Below are 19,549 nucleotides of genomic sequence, written 5' to 3'. Positions count from 1 at the left end.
GAGTGTACCAAATGTCAGTATGGAAGACATCTAGATATCCCCCTCAGGCTGATTCACCAAGCTAGGCTTCACCAAGAACCCGTTTCTTACTTAGGAAGCCCAGTTTTCCCCAACCCTAACCCTAACTTGGGTTTTTACCCTACTTTATTTTGGGAATGAAACATCCCCTCGTCCACGCGGTGTACTAAAAGACAGGAGGCAACCCATCCTGCAGGCCCACTTATCCTATTTCTACATGCTTGGCTTTTCCGAGGCCCTGGTTCACTCCAGGGAAGCCAAGTCTCCCAAACCCTAACCCTAACTTGAGTCTTAACCCTAATTTGCTTGTGCAACTGTCACAAACCCCCATCCACAGGTAGTACTAAAAGACGGCAGGCATACCATTCCTTTGGCCCTCTCAGTCTGTTTCACCATGCTTGGCTTCAGCAACACCCTGTTTCCATTCTGGGAAGCCAAGTCTCCTGACCCTAAGTTGGGTCTGAACCCTAATTTCCTCTTGGGACTGAAACTTGTCCCTGTCCACAAGATGTACTAACAGGCAGTTAGTTAACCACCAATGGCTCACTCAGTCTGTTTAACCAATCTAGGCTTTACCAAGACGCTGGTTCCTTCCTGGGAAGCCTAGTGTCCCCAACTCTAACCCTAATTTGAGTCTCAACCCTTATTTCCTCTTTGGACTGAAACATACCGCCGTCCACAGAGTGTACCAAATGTCAGTATGGAAGACATCTTGATGTCCCCCTCAGGCTGATTCACCAAGCTAGGCTTCACCAAGAACCCGTTTCTTACCTAGGAAGCCCAGTTTCCCCAACCCTAACCCTAACTTGGGTTTTTACCCTACTTTATTTTGGGAATGAAACATCCCCTCGTCCACGCGGTGTACAAAAAGACAGGAGGCAACCCATCCTGCAGGCCCACTTATCCTATTTCTACATGCTTGGCTTTTCCGAGGCCCTGGTTCACTCCAGGGAAGCCAAGTCTCCCAAACCCTAACCCTAACTTGAGTCTTAACCCTAATTTACTTGTGCAACTGTCACAAACCCCCATCCACAGGTTGTACTAAAAGACGGCAGGCATACCATTCCTTTGGCCCTCTCAGTCTGTTTCACCATGCTTGGCTTCAGCAACACCCTGTTTCCATTCTGGGAAGCCAAGTCTCCTGACCCCTAACCCTAAGTTGGGTCTGAACCCTAATTTCCTCTTGGGACTGAAACTTGTCCCTGTCCACAAGATGTACTAACAGGCAGTTAGTTAACCACCAATGGCTCACTCAGTCTGTTTGACCAATCTAGGCTTTACCAAGACGCTGGTTCCTTCCTGGGAAGCCTAGTGTCCCCAACCCTAACCCTAATTTGAGTCTCAACCCTAATTTCCTGTTTAGACTGAAACATCGCCCCGTCCTCACGTTGTACTTATAGAGGGTCGGCACCCCTTTCTGATGACCTGCTCAGTTTGTTTCACCAAGCTAGTCTTCCCTAAGAACCTGGTTCCCTCCTCGGAAGCCAAGTCTCCCCAACCCTAACCCTAACTTGGGGTTTTACCCAAATTTTCTAGAGGAACTTTAACATCCCCCAGTCCACGCAGTGTACTAAAAGACAGGAGGGAACACATCCTGTTGGGCCACTCAATCGGTTTCAACATGCTTGGCTTTACAGACGCCCTGGTTCCATCCTGGGAAGCCAAGTCTCGCCAACCCTAACCCTAATTTGAGTCTCAACCCTAATTTCCTCTTTGGACTGAAACATACCGCCGTCCACAGAGTGTACCAAATGTCAGTATGGAAGACATCTTGATGTCCCCCTCAGGCTGATTCACCAAGTTAGGCTTCACCAAGAACCCGTTTCTTACCTAGGAAGCCCAGTTTCCCCAACCCTAACCCTAACTTGGGTTTTTACCCTACTTTATTTTGGGAATGAAACATCCCCTCGTCCACGCGGTGTACTAAAAGACAGGAGGCAACCCAACCTGCAGGCCCACTTATCCTATTTCTCCATGCTTGGCTTTTCCGAGGCCCTGGTTCACTCCAGGGAAGCCAAGTCTCCCGAACCCTAACCCTAACTTGAGTCTTAACCCTAATTTGCTTGTGCAACTGTCACAAACCCCCATCCACAGGTTGTACTAAAAGACGGCAGGCATACCATTCCTTTGGCCCTCTCAGTCTGTTTCACCATGCTTGGCTTCAGCAACACCCTGTTTCCATTCTGGGAAGCCAAGTCTCCTGACCCCTAACCCTAAGTTGGGTCTGAACCCTAATTTCCTCTTGGGACTGAAACTTGTCCCTGACCACAAGATGTACTAACAGGCAGTTAGTTAACCACCAATGGCTCACTCAGTCTGTTTGACCAATCTAGGCTTTACCAAGACGCTGGTTCCTTCCTGGGAAGCCTAGTGTCCCCAATCCTAACCCTAATTTGAGTCTCAACCCTAATTTCCTGTTTTGACTGAAACATCGCCCCGTCCTCACGTTCTACTTATAAAGGGTCGGCACCCCTTTCTGATGACCTGCTCAGTTAGTTTCACCAAGCTAGTCTTCCCTAAGAACCTGGTTCCCTCCTCGGAAGCCAAGTCTCCCCAACCCTAACCCTAACTTGGGTTTTTACCCAAAATTACTAGAGGAACTTTAACATCCCCCAGTCCACGCAAGTGTACTAAAAGGCCCGAGGGAACACATCCTGTTGGGCCACTCAATCTGTTTCAACATGCTTGGCTTTACAGATGCCCTGGTTCCATCCTGGGAAGCCAAGTCTCGCCAAACCTAACCCTAATTTGATTCTCAACCCTAATTTCCTCTTTGGACTGAAACATACCGCTGTCCACAGAGTGTACCAAATGTCAGTATGGAAGACATCTAGATATCCCCCTCAGGCTGATTCACCCAGCTAGGCTTCACCAAGAACCCGCTTCTTACTTAGGAAGCCCAGTTTTCCCCAACCCTAACCCTAACTTGGGTTTTTACCCTACTTTATTTTGGGAATGAAACATCCCCTCGTCCACGCGGTGTACTAAAAGACAGGAGGCAACCCATCCTGCAGGCCCACTTATCCTATTTCTACATGCTTGGCTTTTCCGAGGCCCTGGTTCACTCCAGGGAAGCCAAGTCTCCCAAACCCTAACCCTAACTTGAGTCTTAACCCTAATTTGCTTGTGCAACTGTCACAAACCCCATCCACAGGTAGTACTAAAAGACGGCAGGCATACCATTCCTTTGGCCCTCTCAGTCTGTTTCACCATGCTTGGCTTCAGCAACACCCTGTTTCCATTCTGGGAAGCCAAGTCTCCTGACCCTAAGTTGGGTCTGAACCCTAATTTCCTCTTGGGACTGAAACTTGTCCCTGTCCACAAGATGTACTAACAGGCAGTTAGTTAACCACCAATGGCTCACTCAGTCTGTTTGACCAATCTAGGCTTTACCAAGACGCTGGTTCCTTCCTGGGAAGCCTAGTGTCCCCAACCCTAACCCTAAATTGAGTCTCAACCCTAATTTCCTGTTTAGACTGAAACATCGCCCCGTCCTCACGTTGTACTTATAGAGGGTCGGCACCCCTTTCTGATGACCTGCTCAGTTCGTTTCACCAAGCTAGTCTTCCCTAAGAACCTGGTTCCCTCCTCGGAAGCCAAGTCTCCCCAACCCTAACCCTAACTTGGGTTTTTACCCAAATTTTCTAGAGGAACTTTAACATCCCCCAGTCCACGCAGTGTAGTAAAAGACAGGAGGGAACACATCCTGTTGGGCCACTCAATCGGTTTCAACATGCTTGGCTTTACAGATGCCCTGGTTCCATCCTGGGAAGCCAAGTCTCGCCAACCCTAACCCTAATTTGAGTATCAACCCTAATTTCCTCTTTGGACTGAAACATACCGCCGTCCACAGAGTGTACCAAATGTCAGTATGGAAGACATCTTGATGTCCCCCTCAGGCTGATTCACCAAGTTAGGCTTCACCAAGAACCCGTTTCTTACCTAGGAAGCCCAGTTTCCCCAACCCTAACCCTAACTTGGGTTTTTACCCTACTTTATTTTGGGAATGAAACATCCCCTCGTCCACGCGGTGTACTAAAAGACAGGAGGCAACCCAACCTGCAGGCCCACTTATCCTATTTCTCCATGCTTGGCTTTTCCGAGGCCCTGGTTCACTCCAGGGAAGCCAAGTCTCCCGAACCCTAACCCTAACTTGAGTCTTAACCCTAATTTGCTTGTGCAACTGTCACAAACCCCCATCCACAGGTTGTACTAAAAGACGGCAGGCATACCATTCCTTTGGCCCTCTCAGTCTGTTTCACCATGCTTGGCTTCAGCAACACCCTGTTTCCATTCTGGGAAGCCAAGTCTCCTGACCCCTAACCCTAAGTTGGGTCTGAACCCTAATTTCCTCTTGGGACTGAAACTTGTCCCTGACCACAAGATGTACTAACAGGCAGTTAGTTAACCACCAATGGCTCACTCAGTCTGTTTGACCAATCTAGGCTTTACCAAGACGCTGGTTCCTTCCTGGGAAGCCTAGTGTCCCCAATCCTAACCCTAATTTGAGTCTCAACCCTAATTTCCTGTTTTGACTGAAACATCGCCCCGTCCTCACGTTCTACTTATAAAGGGTCGGCACCCCTTTCTGATGACCTGCTCAGTTAGTTTCACCAAGCTAGTCTTCCCTAAGAACCTGGTTCCCTCCTCGGAAGCCAAGTCTCCCCAACCCTAACCCTAACTTGGGTTTTTACCCAAAATTACTAGAGGAACTTTAACATCCCCCAGTCCACGCAAGTGTACTAAAAGGCCCGAGGGAACACATCCTGTTGGGCCACTCAATCTGTTTCAACATGCTTGGCTTTACAGATGCCCTGGTTCCATCCTGGGAAGCCAAGTCTCGCCAACCCTAACCCTAATTTGAGTCTCAACCCTAATTTCCTCTTGGGACTGAAACATGTCCCTGTCCACAAGCTGTACTAATGGGCAGTATGTTATCCTCCAATGGCTCACTCAGTCTGTTTGACCAATCTAGGCTTTACCAAGACGCTGGTTCCTTCCTGGGAAGCCTAGTGTCCCCAACCCTAACCCTAATTTGAGTCTCAACCCTAATTTCCTGTTTAGACTGAAACATCGCCCCGTCCTCACGTTGTACTTATAGAGCGTCGGCACCCCTTTCTGATGACCTGCTCAGTTCGTTTCACCAAGCTAGTCTTCCCTAAGAACCTGGTTCCCTCCTCGGAAGCCAAGTCTCCCCAACCCTAACCCTAACTTGGGTTTTTACCCAAATTTTCTAGAGGAACTTTAACATCCCCCAGTCCACGCAGTGTACTAAAAGACAGGAGGGAACACATCCTGTTGGGCCACTCAATCGGTTTCAACATGCTTGGCTTTACAGTGGCCCTGGTTCCATCCTGGGAAGCCAAGTTTCGCCAACCCTAACCCTAATTTGAGTCTCAACCCTAATTTCCTCTTTGGACTGAAACATACCGCCGTCCACAGAGTGTACCAAATGTCAGTATGGAAGACATCTTGATGTCCCCCTCAGGCTGATTCACCCAGCTAGGCTTCCCCAAGAACCCGTTTCTTACCTAGGAAGCCCAGTTACCCCAACCCTAACCCTAACTTGGGTTTTTACCCTACTTTATTTTGGGAATGAAACATCCCCTCGTCCACACGGTGTACAAAAAGACAGGAGGCAACCCATCCTGCAGGCCCACTTATCCTATTTCTCCATGCTTGGCTTTTCCGAGGCCCTGGTTCACTGCAGGGAAGCCAAGTCTCCCGAACCCTAACCCTAACTTGAGTCTTAACCCTAATTTAGTTGTGCAACTGTCACAAACCCCCATCCACAGGTTGTACTAAAAGACGGCAGGCATACCATTCCTTTGGCCCTCTCAGGCTGTTTCACCATGCTTGGCTTCAGCAACACCCTGTTTCCATTCTGGGAAGCCAAGTCTCCTGACCCCTAACCCTAAGTTGGGTCTTAACCCTAATTTCCTCTTGTGACTGAAACTTGTCCCTGTCCACAAGCTGTACTAATGGGCAGTATGTTATCCTCCAATGGCTCACTCAGTCTGTTTGACCAATCTAGGCTTTACCAAGATGCTGGTTCCTTCCTGGGAAGCCTAGTGTCCCCAACCCTAACCCTAATTTGAGTCTCAACCCTAATTTCCTGTTTAGACTGAAACATCGCCCCATCCTCACGTTCTACTTATAAAGGGTCGGCACCCCTTTCTGATGACCTGCTCAGTTCGTTTCACCAAGCTAGTCTTCCCTAAGAACCTGGTTCCCTCCTCGGAAGCCAAGTCTCCCCAACCCTAACCCTAACTTGGGTTTTTACCCAAAATTACTAGAGGAACTTTAACATCCCCCAGTCCACGCAGTGTACTAAAAGGCCCGAGGGAACACATCCTGTTGGGCCACTCAATCTGTTTCAACATGCTTGGCTTTACAGACGCCCTGGTTCCTTCCTGGGAAGCCAAGTCTCGCCAAACCTAACCCTAATTTGATTCTCAACCCTAATTTCCTCTTTGGACTGAAACATACCGCTGTCCACAGAGTGTACCAAATGTCAGTATGGAAGACATCTTGATGTCCCCCTCAGGCTGATTCACCAAGCTAGGCTTCACCAAGAACCCGTTTCTTACTTAGGAAGCCCAGTTTCCCCAACCCTAACCCTAACTTGGGTTTTTACCCTACTTTATTTTGGGAATGAAACATCCCCTCGTCCACGCGGTGTACTAAAAGACAGGAGGCAACCCATCCTGAAGGCCCACTTATCCTATTTCTACATGCTTGGCTTTTCCGAGGCCCTGGTTCACTCCAGGGAAGCCAAGTCTCCCAAACCCTAACCCTAACTTGAGTCTTAACCCTAATTTGCTTGTGCAACTGTCACAAACCCCCATCCACAGGTAGTACTAAAAGACGGCAGGCATACCATTCCTTTGGCCCTCTCAGTCTGTTTCACCATGCTTGGCTTCAGCAACACCCTGTTTCCATTCTGGGAAGCCAAGTCTCCTGACCCCTAACCCTAAATTGGGTCTGAACCCTAATTTCCTCTTGGGACTGAAACTTGTCCCTGTCCACAAGATGTACTAACAGGCAGTTAGTTAACCACCAATGGCTCACTCAGTCTGTTTGACCAATCTAGGCTTTACCAAGATGCTGGTTCCTTCCTGGGAAGCCTAGTGTCCCCAATCCTAACCCTAATTTGAGTCTCAACCCTAATTTCCTGTTTTGACTGAAACATTGCCCCGTCCTCACGTTGTACTTATAGAGGGTCGGCACCCCTTTCTGATGACCTGCTCAGTTCGTTTCACCAAGCTAGTCTTCCCTAAGAACCTGGTTCCCTCCTCGGAAGCCAAGTCTCCCCAACCCTAACCCTAACTTGGGTTTTTACCCAAATTTTCTAGAGGAACTTTAACATCCCCCAGTCCACGCAGTGTACTAAAAGACAGGAGGGAACACATCCTGTTGGGCCACTCAATCGGTTTCAACATGCTTGGCTTTACAGATGCCCTGGTTCCATCCTGGGAAGCCAAGTCTCGCCAACCCTAACCCTAATTTGAGTCTCAACCCTAATTTCCTCTTTGGACTGAAACATACCGCCGTCCACAGAGTGTACCAAATGTCAGTATGGAAGACATCTTGATGTCCCCCTCAGGCTGATTCACCAAGTTAGGCTTCACCAAGAACCCGTTTCTTACCTAGGAAGCCCAGTTTCCCCAACCCTAACCCTAACTTGGGTTTTTACCCTACTTTATTTTGGGAATGAAACATCCCCTCGTCCACGCGGTGTACTAAAAGACAGGAGGCAACCCATCCTGCAGGCCCACTTATCCTATTTCTCCATGCTTGGCTTTTCCGAGGCCCTGGTTCACTGCAGGGAAGCCAAGTCTCCCGAACCCTAACCCTAACTTGAGTCTTAACCCTAATTTACTTGTGCAACTGTCACAAACCCCCATCCACAGGTTGTACTAAAAGACGGCAGGCATACCATTCCTTTGGCCCTCTCAGTCTGTTTCACCATGCTTGGCTTCAGCAACACCCTGTTTCCATTCTGGGAAGCCAAGTCTCCTGACCCCTAACCCTAAGTTGGGTCTGAACCCTAATTTCCTCTTGGGACTGAAACTTGTCCCTGTCCACAAGATGTACTAACAGGCAGTTAGTTAACCACCAATGGCTCACTCAGTCTGTTTGACCAATCTAGGCTTTACCAAGATGCTGGTTCCTTCCTGGGAAGCCTAGTGTCCCCAATCCTAACCCTAATTTGACTCTCAACCCTAATTTCCTGTTTAGACTGAAACATCGCCCCGTCCTCACGTTGTACTAAAAGACGGTCGGCACCCCTTTCTGATGACCTGCTCAGTTCGTTTCACCAAGCTAGTCTTCCCTAAGAACCTGGTTCCCTCCTCGGAAGCCAAGTCTCCCCAACCCTAACCCTAACTTGGGTTTTTACCCAAATTTTCTAGAGGAACTTTAACATCCCCCAGTCCACGCAGTGTACTAAAAGGCCCGAGGGAACACATCCTGTTGGGCCACTCAATAGGTTTCAACATGCTTGGCTTTACAGATGCCCTGGTTCCATCCTGGGAAGCCAAGTCTCGCCAACCCTAACCCTAATTTGAGTCTCAACCCTAATTTCCTCTTTGGACTGAAACATACCGCCGTCCACAGAGTGTACCAAATGTCAGTATGGAAGACATCTTGATGTCCCCCTCAGGCTGATTCACCCAGCTAGGCTTCACCAAGAACCCGTTTCTTACCTAGGAAGCCCAGTTTCCCCAACCCTAACCCTAACTTGGGTTTTTACCCTACTTTATTTTGGGAATGAAACATCCCCTCGTCCACGCGGTGTACTAAAAGACAGGAGGCAACCCATCCTGCAGGCCCACTTATCCTATTTCTACATGCTTGGCTTTTCCGAGGCCCTGGTTCACTCCAGGGAAGCCAAGTCTCCCAAACCCTAACCCTAACTTGAGTCTTAACCCTAATTTGCTTGTGCAACTGTCACAAACCCCCATCCACAGGTAGTACTAAAAGACGGCAGGCATACCATTCCTTTGGCCCTCTCAGGCTGTTTCACCATGCTTGGCTTCAGCAACACCCTGTTTCCATTCTGGGAAGCCAAGTCTCCTGACCCCTAACCCTAAGTTGGGTCTGAACCCTAATTTCCTCTTGGGACTGAAACTTGTCCCTGTCCACAAGATGTACTAACAGGCAGTTAGTTAACCACCAATGGCTCACTCAGTCTGTTTGACCAATCTAGGCTTTACCAAGACGCTGGTTCCTTCCTGGGAAGCCTAGTGTCCCCAATCCTAACCCTAATTTGAGTCTCAACCCTAATTTCCTGTTTTGACTGAAACATCGCCCCGTCCTCACGTTGTACTTATAGAGGGTCGGCACCCCTTTCTGATGACCTGCTCAGTTCGTTTCACCAAGCTAGTCTTCCCTAAGAACCTGGTTCCCTCCTCGGAAGCCAAGTCTCCCCAACCCTAACCCTAACTTGGGGTTTTACCCAAATTTTCTAGAGGAACTTTAACATCCCCCAGTCCACGCAGTGTACTAAAAGACAGGAGGGAACACATCCTGTTGGGCCACTCAATCGGTTTCAACATGCTTGGCTTTACAGTGGCCCTGGTTCCATCCTGGGAAGCCAAGTTTCGCCAACCCTAACCCTAATTTGAGTCTCAACCCTAATTTCCTCTTTGGACTGAAACATACCGCCGTCCACAGAGTGTACCAAATGTCAGTATGGAAGACATCTTGATGTCCCCCTCAGGCTGATTCACCCAGCTAGGCTTCACCAAGAACCCGTTTCTTACCTAGGAAGCCCAGTTACCCCAACCCTAACCCTAACTTGGGTTTTTACCCTACTTTATTTTGGGAATGAAACATCCCCTCGTCCACATGGTGTACAAAAAGACAGGAGGCAACCCATCCTGCAGGCCCACTTATCCTATTTCTCCATGCTTGGCTTTTCCGAGGCCCTGGTTCACTGCAGGGAAGCCAAGTCTCCCGAACCCTAACCCTAACTTGAGTCTTAACCCTAATTTACTTGTGCAACTGTCACAAACCCCCATCCACAGGTTGTACTAAAAGACGGCAGGCATACCATTCCTTTGGCCCACTCAGTCTGTTTCACCATGCTTGGCTTCAGCAACACCCTGTTTCCATTCTGGGAAGCCAAGTCTCCTGACCCCTAACCCTAAGTTGGGTCTTAACCCTAATTTCCTCTTGGGACTGAAACTTGTCCCTGTCCACAAGCTGTACTAATGGGCAGTATGTTATCCTCCAATGGCTCACTCAGTCTGTTTGACCAATCTAGGCTTTACCAAGATGCTGGTTCCTTCCTGGGAAGCCTAGTGTCCCCAACCCTAACCCTAATTTGAGTCTCAACCCTAATTTCCTGTTTAGACTGAAACATCGCCCCGTCCTCACGTTCTACTTATAAAGGGTCGGCACCCCTTTCTGATGACCTGCTCAGTTCGTTTCACCAAGCTAGTCTTCCCTAAGAACCTGGTTCCCTCCTCGGAAGCCAAGTCTCCCCAACCCTAACCCTAACTTGGGTTTTTACCCAAAATTACTAGAGGAACTTTAACATCCCCCAGTCCACGCAGTGTACTAAAAGGCCCGAGGGAACACATCCTGTTGGGCCACTCAATCTGTTTCAACATGCTTGGCTTTACAAACGCCCTGGTTCCATCCTGGGAAGCCAAGTCTCGCCAAACCTAACCCTAATTTGATTCTCAACCCTAATTTCCTCTTTGGACTGAAACATACCGCTGTCCACAGAGTGTACCAAATGTCAGTATGGAAGACATCTTGATGTCCCCCTCAGGCTGATTCACCCAGCTAGGCTTCACCAAGAACCCGTTTCTTACTTAGGAAGCCCAGTTTCCCCAACCCTAACCCTAACTTGGGTTTTTACCCTACTTTATTTTGGGAATGAAACATCCCCTCGTCCACGCGGTGTACTAAAAGACAGGAGGCAACCCATCCTGCAGGCCCACTTATCCTATTTCTACATGCTTGGCTTTTCCGAGGCCCTGGTTCACTCCAGGGAAGCCAAGTCTCCCAAACCCTAACCCTAACTTGAGTCTTAACCCTAATTTGCTTGTGCAACTGTCACAAACCCCCATCCACAGGTAGTACTAAAAGACAGCAGGCATACCATTCCTTTGGCCCTCTCAGTCTGTTTCACCATGCTTGGCTTCAGCAACACCCTGTTTCCATTCTGGGAAGCCAAGTCTCCTGACCCCTAACCCTAAATTGGGTCTGAACCCTAATTTCCTCTTGGGACTGAAACTTGTCCCTGTCCACAAGATGTACTAACAGGCAGTTAGTTAACCACCAATGGCTCACTCAGTCTGTTTGACCAATCTAGGCTTTACCAAGACGCTGGTACCTTCCTGGGAAGCCTAGTGTCCCCAATCCTAACCCTAATTTGAGTCTCAACCCTAATTTCCTGTTTTGACTGAAACATTGCCCCGTCCTCACGTTGTACTTATAGAGGGTCGGCACCCCTTTCTGATGACCTGCTCAGTTCGTTTCACCAAGCTAGTCTTCCCTAAGAACCTGGTTCCCTCCTCGGAAGCCAAGTCTCCCCAACCCTAACCCTAACTTGGGGTTTTACCCAAATTTTCTAGAGGAACTTTAACATCCCCCAGTCCACGCAGTGTACTAAAAGACAGGAGGGAACACATCCTGTTGGGCCACTCAATCGGTTTCAACATGCTTGGCTTTACAGATGCCCTGGTTCCATCCTGGGAAGCCAAGTCTCGCCAAACCTAACCCTAATTTGAGTCTCAACCCTAATTTCCTCTTTGGACTGAAACATACCGCCGTCCACAGAGTGTACCAAATGTCAGTATGGAAGACATCTTGATGTCCCCCTCAGGCTGATTCACCCAGCTAGGCTTCACCAAGAACCCGTTTCTTACCTAGGAAGCCCAGTTACCCCAACCCTAACCCTAACTTGGGTTTTTACCCTACTTTATTTTGGGAATGAAACATCCCCTCGTCCACACGGTGTACAAAAAGACAGGAGGCAACCCATCCTGCAGGCCCACTTATCCTATTTCTACATGCTTGGCTTTTCCGAGGCCCTGGTTCACTGCAGGGAAGCCAAGTCTCCCGAACCCTAACCCTAACTTGAGTCTTAACCCTAATTTACTTGTGCAACTGTCACAAACCCCCATCCACAGGTTGTACTAAAAGACGGCAGGCATACCATTCCTTTGGCCCACTCAGTCTGTTTCACCATGCTTGGCTTCAGCAACACCCTGTTTCCATTCTGGGAAGCCAAGTCTCCTGACCCCTAACCCTAAGTTGGGTCTTAACCCTAATTTCCTCATGGGACTGAAACTTGTCCCTGTCCACAAGCTGTACTAATGGGCAGTATGTTATCCTCCAATGGCTCACTCAGTCTGTTTGACCAATCTAGGCTTTACCAAGATGCTGGTTCCTTCCTGGGAAGCCTAGTGTCCCCAACCCTAACCCTAATTTGAGTCTCAACCCTAATTTCCTGTTTAGACTGAAACATCGCCCCGTCCTCACGTTCTACTTATAAAGGGTCGGCACCCCTTTCTGATGACCTGCTCAGTTCGTTTCACCAAGCTAGTCTTCCCTAAGAACCTGGTTCCCTCCTCGGAAGCCAAGTCTCCCCAACCCTAACCCTAACTTGGGTTTTTACCCAAAATTACTAGAGGAACTTTAACATCCCCCAGTCCACGCAGTGTACTAAAAGACAGGAGGGAACACATCCTGTTGGGCCACTCAATCTGTTTCAACATGCTTGGCTTTACAGTGGCCCTGGTTCCATCCTGGGAAGCCAAGTTTCGCCAACCCTAACCCTAATTTGAGTCTCAACCCTAATTTCCTCTTTGGACTCAAACATACCGCCGTCCACAGAGTGTACCAAATGTCAGTATGGAAGACATCTTGATGTCCCCCTCAGGCTGATTCACCCAGCTAGGCTTCACCAAGAACCCGTTTCTTACCTAGGAAGCCCAGTTACCCCAACCCTAACCCTAACTTGGGTTTTTACCCTACTTTATTTTGGGAATGAAACATCCCCTCGTCCACACGGTGTACAAAAAGACAGGAGGCAACCCATCCTGCAGGCCCACTTATCCTATTTCTACATGCTTGGCTTTTCCGAGGCCCTGGTTCACTGCAGGGAAGCCAAGTCTCCCGAACCCTAACCCTAACTTGAGTCTTAACCCTAATTTACTTGTGCAACTGTCACAAACCCCCATCCACAGGTTGTACTAAAAGACGGCAGGCATACCATTCCTTTGGCCCACTCAGTCTGTTTCACCATGCTTGGCTTCAGCAACACCCTGTTTCCATTCTGGGAAGCCAAGTCTCCTGACCCCTAACCCTAAGTTGGGTCTTAACCCTAATTTCCTCTTGGGACTGAAACTTGTCCCTGTCCACAAGCTGTACTAATGGGCAGTATGTTATCCTCCAATGGCTCACTCAGTCTGTTTGACCAATCTAGGCTTTACCAAGATGCTGGTTCCTTCCTGGGAAGCCTAGTGTCCCCAACCCTAACCCTAATTTGAGTCTCAACCCTAATTTCCTGTTTAGACTGAAACATCGCCCCGTCCTCACGTTCTACTTATAAAGGGTCGGCACCCATTTCTGATGACCTGCTCAGTTCGTTTCACCAAGCTAGTCTTCCCTAAGAACCTGGTTCCCTCCTCGGAAGCCAAGTCTCCCCAACCCTAACCCTAACTTGGGTTTTTACCCAAAATTACTAGAGGAACTTTAACATCCCCCAGTCCACGCAGTGTACTAAAAGGCCCGAGGGAACACATCCTGTTGGGCCACTCAATCTGTTTCAACATGCTTGGCTTTACAAACGCCCTGGTTCCATCCTGGGAAGCCAAGTCTCGCCAAACCTAACCCTAATTTGATTCTCATCCCTAATTTCCTCTTTGGACTGAAACATACCGCTGTCCACAGAGTGTACCAAATGTCAGTATGGAAGACATCTTCATGTCCCCCTCAGGCTGATTCACCCAGCTAGGCTTCACCAAGAACCCGTTTCTTACTTAGGAAGCCCAGTTTCCCCAACCCTAACCCTAACTTGGGGTTTTACCCAAATTTTCTAGAGGAACTTTAACATCCCCCAGTCCACGCAGTGTACTAAAAGACAGGAGGGAACACATCCTGTTGGGCCACTCAATCGGTTTCAAGATGCTTGGCTTTACAGATGCCCTGGTTCCATCCTGGGAAGCCAAGTCTCGCCAAACCTAACCCTAATTTGAGTCTCAACCCTAATTTCCTCTTTGGACTGAAACATACCGCCGTCCACAGAGTGTACCAAATGTCAGTATGGAAGACATCTTGATGTCCCCCTCAGGCTGATTCACCAAGTTAGGCTTCACCAAGAACCCGTTTCTTACCTAGGAAGCCCAGTTTCCCCAACCCTAACCCTAACTTGGGTTTTTACCCTACTTTATTTTGGGAATGAAACATCCCCTCGTCCATGCGGTGTACTAAAAGACAGGAGGCAACCCATCCTGCAGGCCCACTTATCCTATTTCTCCATGCTTGGCTTTTCCGAGGCCCTGGTTCACTCCAGGGAAGCCAAGTCTCCCGAACCCTAACCCTAACTTGAGTCTTAACCCTAATTTACTTGTGCAACTGTCACAAACCCCCATCCACAGGTTGTACTAAAAGACGGCAGGCATACCATTCCTTTGGCCCTCTCAGTCTGTTTCACCATGCTTGGCTTCAGCAACACCCTGTTTCCATTCTGGGAAGCCAAGTCTCCTGACCCCTAACCCTAAGTTGGGTCTGAACCCTAATTTCCTCTTGGGACTGAAACTTGTCCCTGTCCACAAGATGTACTAACAGGCAGTTAGTTAACCACCAATGGCTCACTCAGTCTGTTTAACCAATCTAGGCTTTACCAAGATGCTGGTTCCTTCCTGGGAAGCCTAGTGTCCCCAATCCTAACCCTAATTTGACTCTCAACCCTAATTTCCTGTTTAGACTGAAACATCGCCCCGTCCTCACGTTGTACTTATAGAGGGTCGGCACCCCTTTCTGATGACCTGCTCAGTTCGTTTCACCAAGCTAGTCTTCCCTAAGAACCTGGCTCCCTCCTCGGAAGCCAAGTCTCCCCAACCCTAACCCTAACTTGGGGTTTTACCCAAATTTTCTAGAGGAACTTTAACATCCCCCAGTCCACGCAGTGTACTAAAAGACAGGAGGGGACACATCCTGTTGGGCCACTCAATCTGTTTCAACATGCTTGGCTTTACAGATGCCCTGGTTCCATCCTGGGAAGCCAAGGCTAACCAACCCTAACCCTAATTTGAGTCTCAATCCTAAGTTCCTCTTTGGACTGAAACATACCGCCGTCCACAGAGTGTACCAAATGTCAGTATGGAAGACATCTTGATGTCCCCCTCAGGCTGATTCACCCAGCTAGGCTTCACCAAGAACCCGTTTCTTACCTAGGAAGCCCATTTTCCCCAACCCTAACCCTAACTTGGGTTTTTACCCTACTTTATTTTGGGAATGAAACATCCCCTCGTCCACGCGGTGTACTAAAAGACAGGAGGCAACCCATCCTGCAGGCCCACTTATCCTATTTCTACATGCTTGGATTTTCCGAGGCCCTGGTTCACTCCAGGGAAGCCAGGTCTCCCAAACCCTAACCCTAGCTTGAGTCTTAACCCTAATTTACTTGTGCAACTGTAACAAACCCCCATCCACAGGTTGTACTAAAAGACGGCAGGCATACCATTCCTTTGGCCCTCTCAGGCTGTTTCACCATGCTTGGCTTCAGCAACACCCTGTTTCCATTCTGGGAAGCCAAGTCTCCTGACCCCTAACCCTAAGTTGGGTCTTAACCCTAATTTCCTCTTGGGACTGAAACTTGTCCCTGTCCACAAGCTGTACTAATGGGCAGTATGTTATCCTCCAATGGCTCACTCAGTCTGTTTGACCAATCTAGGCTTTACCAAGATGCTGGTTCCTTCCTGGGAAGCCTAGTGTCCCCAACCCTAACCCTAATTTGAGTCTCAACCCTAATTTCCTGTTTAGACTGAAACATCGCCCCGTCCTCACGTTCTACTTATAAAGGGTCGGCACCCCTTTCTGATGACCTGCTCAGTTCGTTTCACCAAGCTAGTCTTCCCTAAGAACCTGGTTCCCTCCTCGGAAGCCAAGTCTCCCCAACCCTAACCCTAACTTGGGTTTTTACCCAAAATTACTAGAGGAACTTTAACATCCCCCAGTCCACGCAGTGTACTAAAAGACAGGAGGGAACACATCCTGTTGGGCCACTCAATCTGTTTCAACATGCTTGGCTTTACAGTGGCCCTGGTTCCATCCTGGGAAGCCAAGTTTCGCCAACCCTAACCCTAATTTGAGTCTCAACCCTAATTTCCTCTTTGGACTCAAACATACCGCCGTCCACAGAGTGTACCAAATGTCAGTATGGAAGACATCTTGATGTCCCCCTCAGGCTGATTCACCCAGCTAGGCTTCACCAAGAACCCGTTTCTTACCTAGGAAGCCCAGTTACCCCAACCCTAACCCTAACTTGGGTTTTTACCCTACTTTATTTTGGGAATGAAACATCCCCTCGTCCACACGGTGTACAAAAAGACAGGAGGCAACCCATCCTGCAGGCCCACTTATCCTATTTCTACATGCTTGGCTTTTCCGAGGCCCTGGTTCACTGCAGGGAAGCCAAGTCTCCCGAACCCTAACCCTAACTTGAGTCTTAACCCTAATTTACTTGTGCAACTGTCACAAACCCCCATCCACAGGTTGTACTAAAAGACGGCAGGCATACCATTCCTTTGGCCCACTCAGTCTGTTTCACCATGCTTGGCTTCAGCAACACCCTGTTTCCATTCTGGGAAGCCAAGTCTCCTGACCCCTAACCCTAAGTTGGGTCTTAACCCTAATTTCCTCTTGGGACTGAAACTTGTCCCTGTCCACAAGCTGTACTAATGGGCAGTATGTTATCCTCCAATGGCTCACTCAGTCTGTTTGACCAATCTAGGCTTTACCAAGATGCTGGTTCCTTCCTGGGAAGCCTAGTGTCCCCAACCCTAACCCTAATTTGAGTCTCAACCCTAATTTCCTGTTTAGACTGAAACATCGCCCCGTCCTCACGTTCTACTTATAAAGGGTCGGCACCCCTTTCTGATGACCTGCTCAGTTCGTTTCACCAAGCTAGTCTTCCCTAAGAACCTGGTTCCCTCCTCGGAAGCCAAGTCTCCCCAACCCTAACCCTAACTTGGGTTTTTACCCAAAATTACTAGAGGAACTTTAACATCCCCCAGTCCACGCAGTGTACTAAAAGACAGGAGGGAACACATCCTGTTGGGCCACTCAACCTGTTTCAACATGCTTGGCTTTACAGACGCCCTGGTTCCATCCTGGGAAGCCAAGTCTCGCCAAACCTAACCCTAATTTGATTCTCAACCCTAATTTCCTCTTTGGACTGAAACATACCGCTGTCCACAGAGTGTACCAAATGTCAGTATGGAAGACATCTTGATGTCCCCCTCAGGCTGATTCACCAAGCTAGGCTTCACCAAGAACCCGTTTCTTACTTAGGAAGCCCAGTTTCCCCAACCCTAACCCTAACTTGGGTTTTTACCCTACTTTATTTTGGGAATGAAACATCCCCTCGTCCACGCGGTGTACTAAAAGACAGGAGGCAACCCATCCTGCAGGCCTACTTATCCTATTTCTACATGCTTGGCTTTTCCGAGGCCCTGGTTCACTCCAGGGAAGCCAAGTCTCCCAAACCCTAACCCTAACTTGAGTCTTAACCCTAATTTGCTTGTGCAACTGTCACAAACCCCCATCCACAGGTAGTACTAAAAGACGGCAGGCATACCATTCCTTTGGCCCTCGCAGTCTGTTTCACCATGCTTGGCTTCAGCAACACCCTGTTTCCATTCTGGGAAGCCAAGTCTCCTGACCCTAAGTTGGGTCTGAACCCTAATTTCCTCTTGGGACTGAAACTTGTCCCTGTCCACAAGATGTACTAACAGGCAGTTAGTTAACCACCAATGGCTCACTCAGTCTGTTTGACCAATCTAGGCTTTACTAAGATGCTGGTTCCTTCCTGGGAAGCCTAGTGTCCCCAATCCTAACCCTAATTTGACTCTCAACCCTAATTTCCTGTTTAGACTGAAACATCGCCCCGTCCTCACGTTGTACTTATAGAGGGTCGGCACCCCTTTCTGATGACCTGCTCAGTTCGTTTCACCAAGCTAGTCTTCCAAAAGAACCTGGCTCCCTCCTCGGAAGCCAAGTCTCCCCAACCCTAACCCTAACTTGGGTTTTTACCCAAATTTTCTAGAGGAACTTTAACATCCCCCAGTCCACGCAGTGTACTAAAAGACAGGAGGGAACACATCCTGTTGGGCCACTCAATCGGTTTCAACATGCTTGGCTTTACAGATGCCCTGGTTCCATCCTGGGAAGCCAAGTCTCGCCAACCCTAACCCTAATTTGAGTATCAACCCTAATTTCCTCTTTGGACTGAAACATACCGCCGTCCACAGAATGTACCAAATGTCAGTATGGAAGACATCTTGATGTCCCCCTCAGGCTGATTCACCAAGTTAGGCTTCACCAAGAACCCGTTTCTTACCTAGGAAGCCCAGTTTCCCCAACCCTAACCCTAACTTGGGTTTTTACCCTACTTTATTTTGGGAATGAAACATCCCCTCGTCCACGCGGTGTACTAAAAGACAGGAGGCAACCCATCCTGCAGGCCCACTTATCCTATTTCTGCATGCTTGGCTTTTCCGAGGCCCTGGTTCACTCCAGGGAAGCCAAGTCTCCCGAACCCTAACCCTAACTTGAGTCTTAACCCTAATTTACTTGTGCAACTGTCACAAACCCCCATCCACAGGTTGTACTAAAAGACGGCAGGCATACCATTCCTTTGGCCCTCTCAGTCTGTTTCACCATGCTTGGCTTCAGCAACACCCTGTTTCCATTCTGGGAAGCCAAGTCTCCTGACCCCTAACCCTAAGTTGGGTCTGAACCCTAATTTCCTCTTGGGACTGAAACTTGTCCCTGTCCACAAGATGTACTAACAGGCAGTTAGTTAACCACCAATGGCTCACTCAGTCTGTTTGACCAATCTAGGCTTTACCAAGATGCTGGTTCCTTCCTGGGAAGCCTAGTGTCCCCAATCCTAACCCTAATTTGAGTCTCAACCCTAATTTCCTGTTTAGACTGAAACATCGCCCCGTCCTCACGTTGTACTTATAGAGGGTCGGCACCCCTTTCTGATGACCTGCTCAGTTCGTTTCACCAAGCTAGTCTTCCCTAAGAACCTGGTTCCCTCCTCGGACGCCAAGTCTCCCCAACCCTAACCCTAACTTGGGTTTTTACCCAAATTTTCTAGAGGAACTTTAACATCCCCCAGTCCACGCAGTGTACTAAAAGACAGGAGGGAACACATCCTGTTGGGCCACTCAATCTGTTTCAACATGCTTGGCTTTACAGACGCCCTGGTTCCATCCTGGGAAGCCAAGTCTCGCCAACCCTAACCCTAATTTGAGTCTCAACCCTAATTTCCTCTTTG

The sequence above is a fragment of the Heloderma suspectum genome, chromosome 1 (genome assembly GCF_057233095.1).
Source record: "Heloderma suspectum isolate Gila_16-S chromosome 1, 16-S_ref, whole genome shotgun sequence".
NCBI classification, from domain to species: domain Eukaryota; kingdom Metazoa; phylum Chordata; class Lepidosauria; order Squamata; family Helodermatidae; genus Heloderma; species Heloderma suspectum.
The sequence above is the reverse complement of the archived record's forward strand: the minus strand, read 5'-3'. Positions refer to the sequence as shown.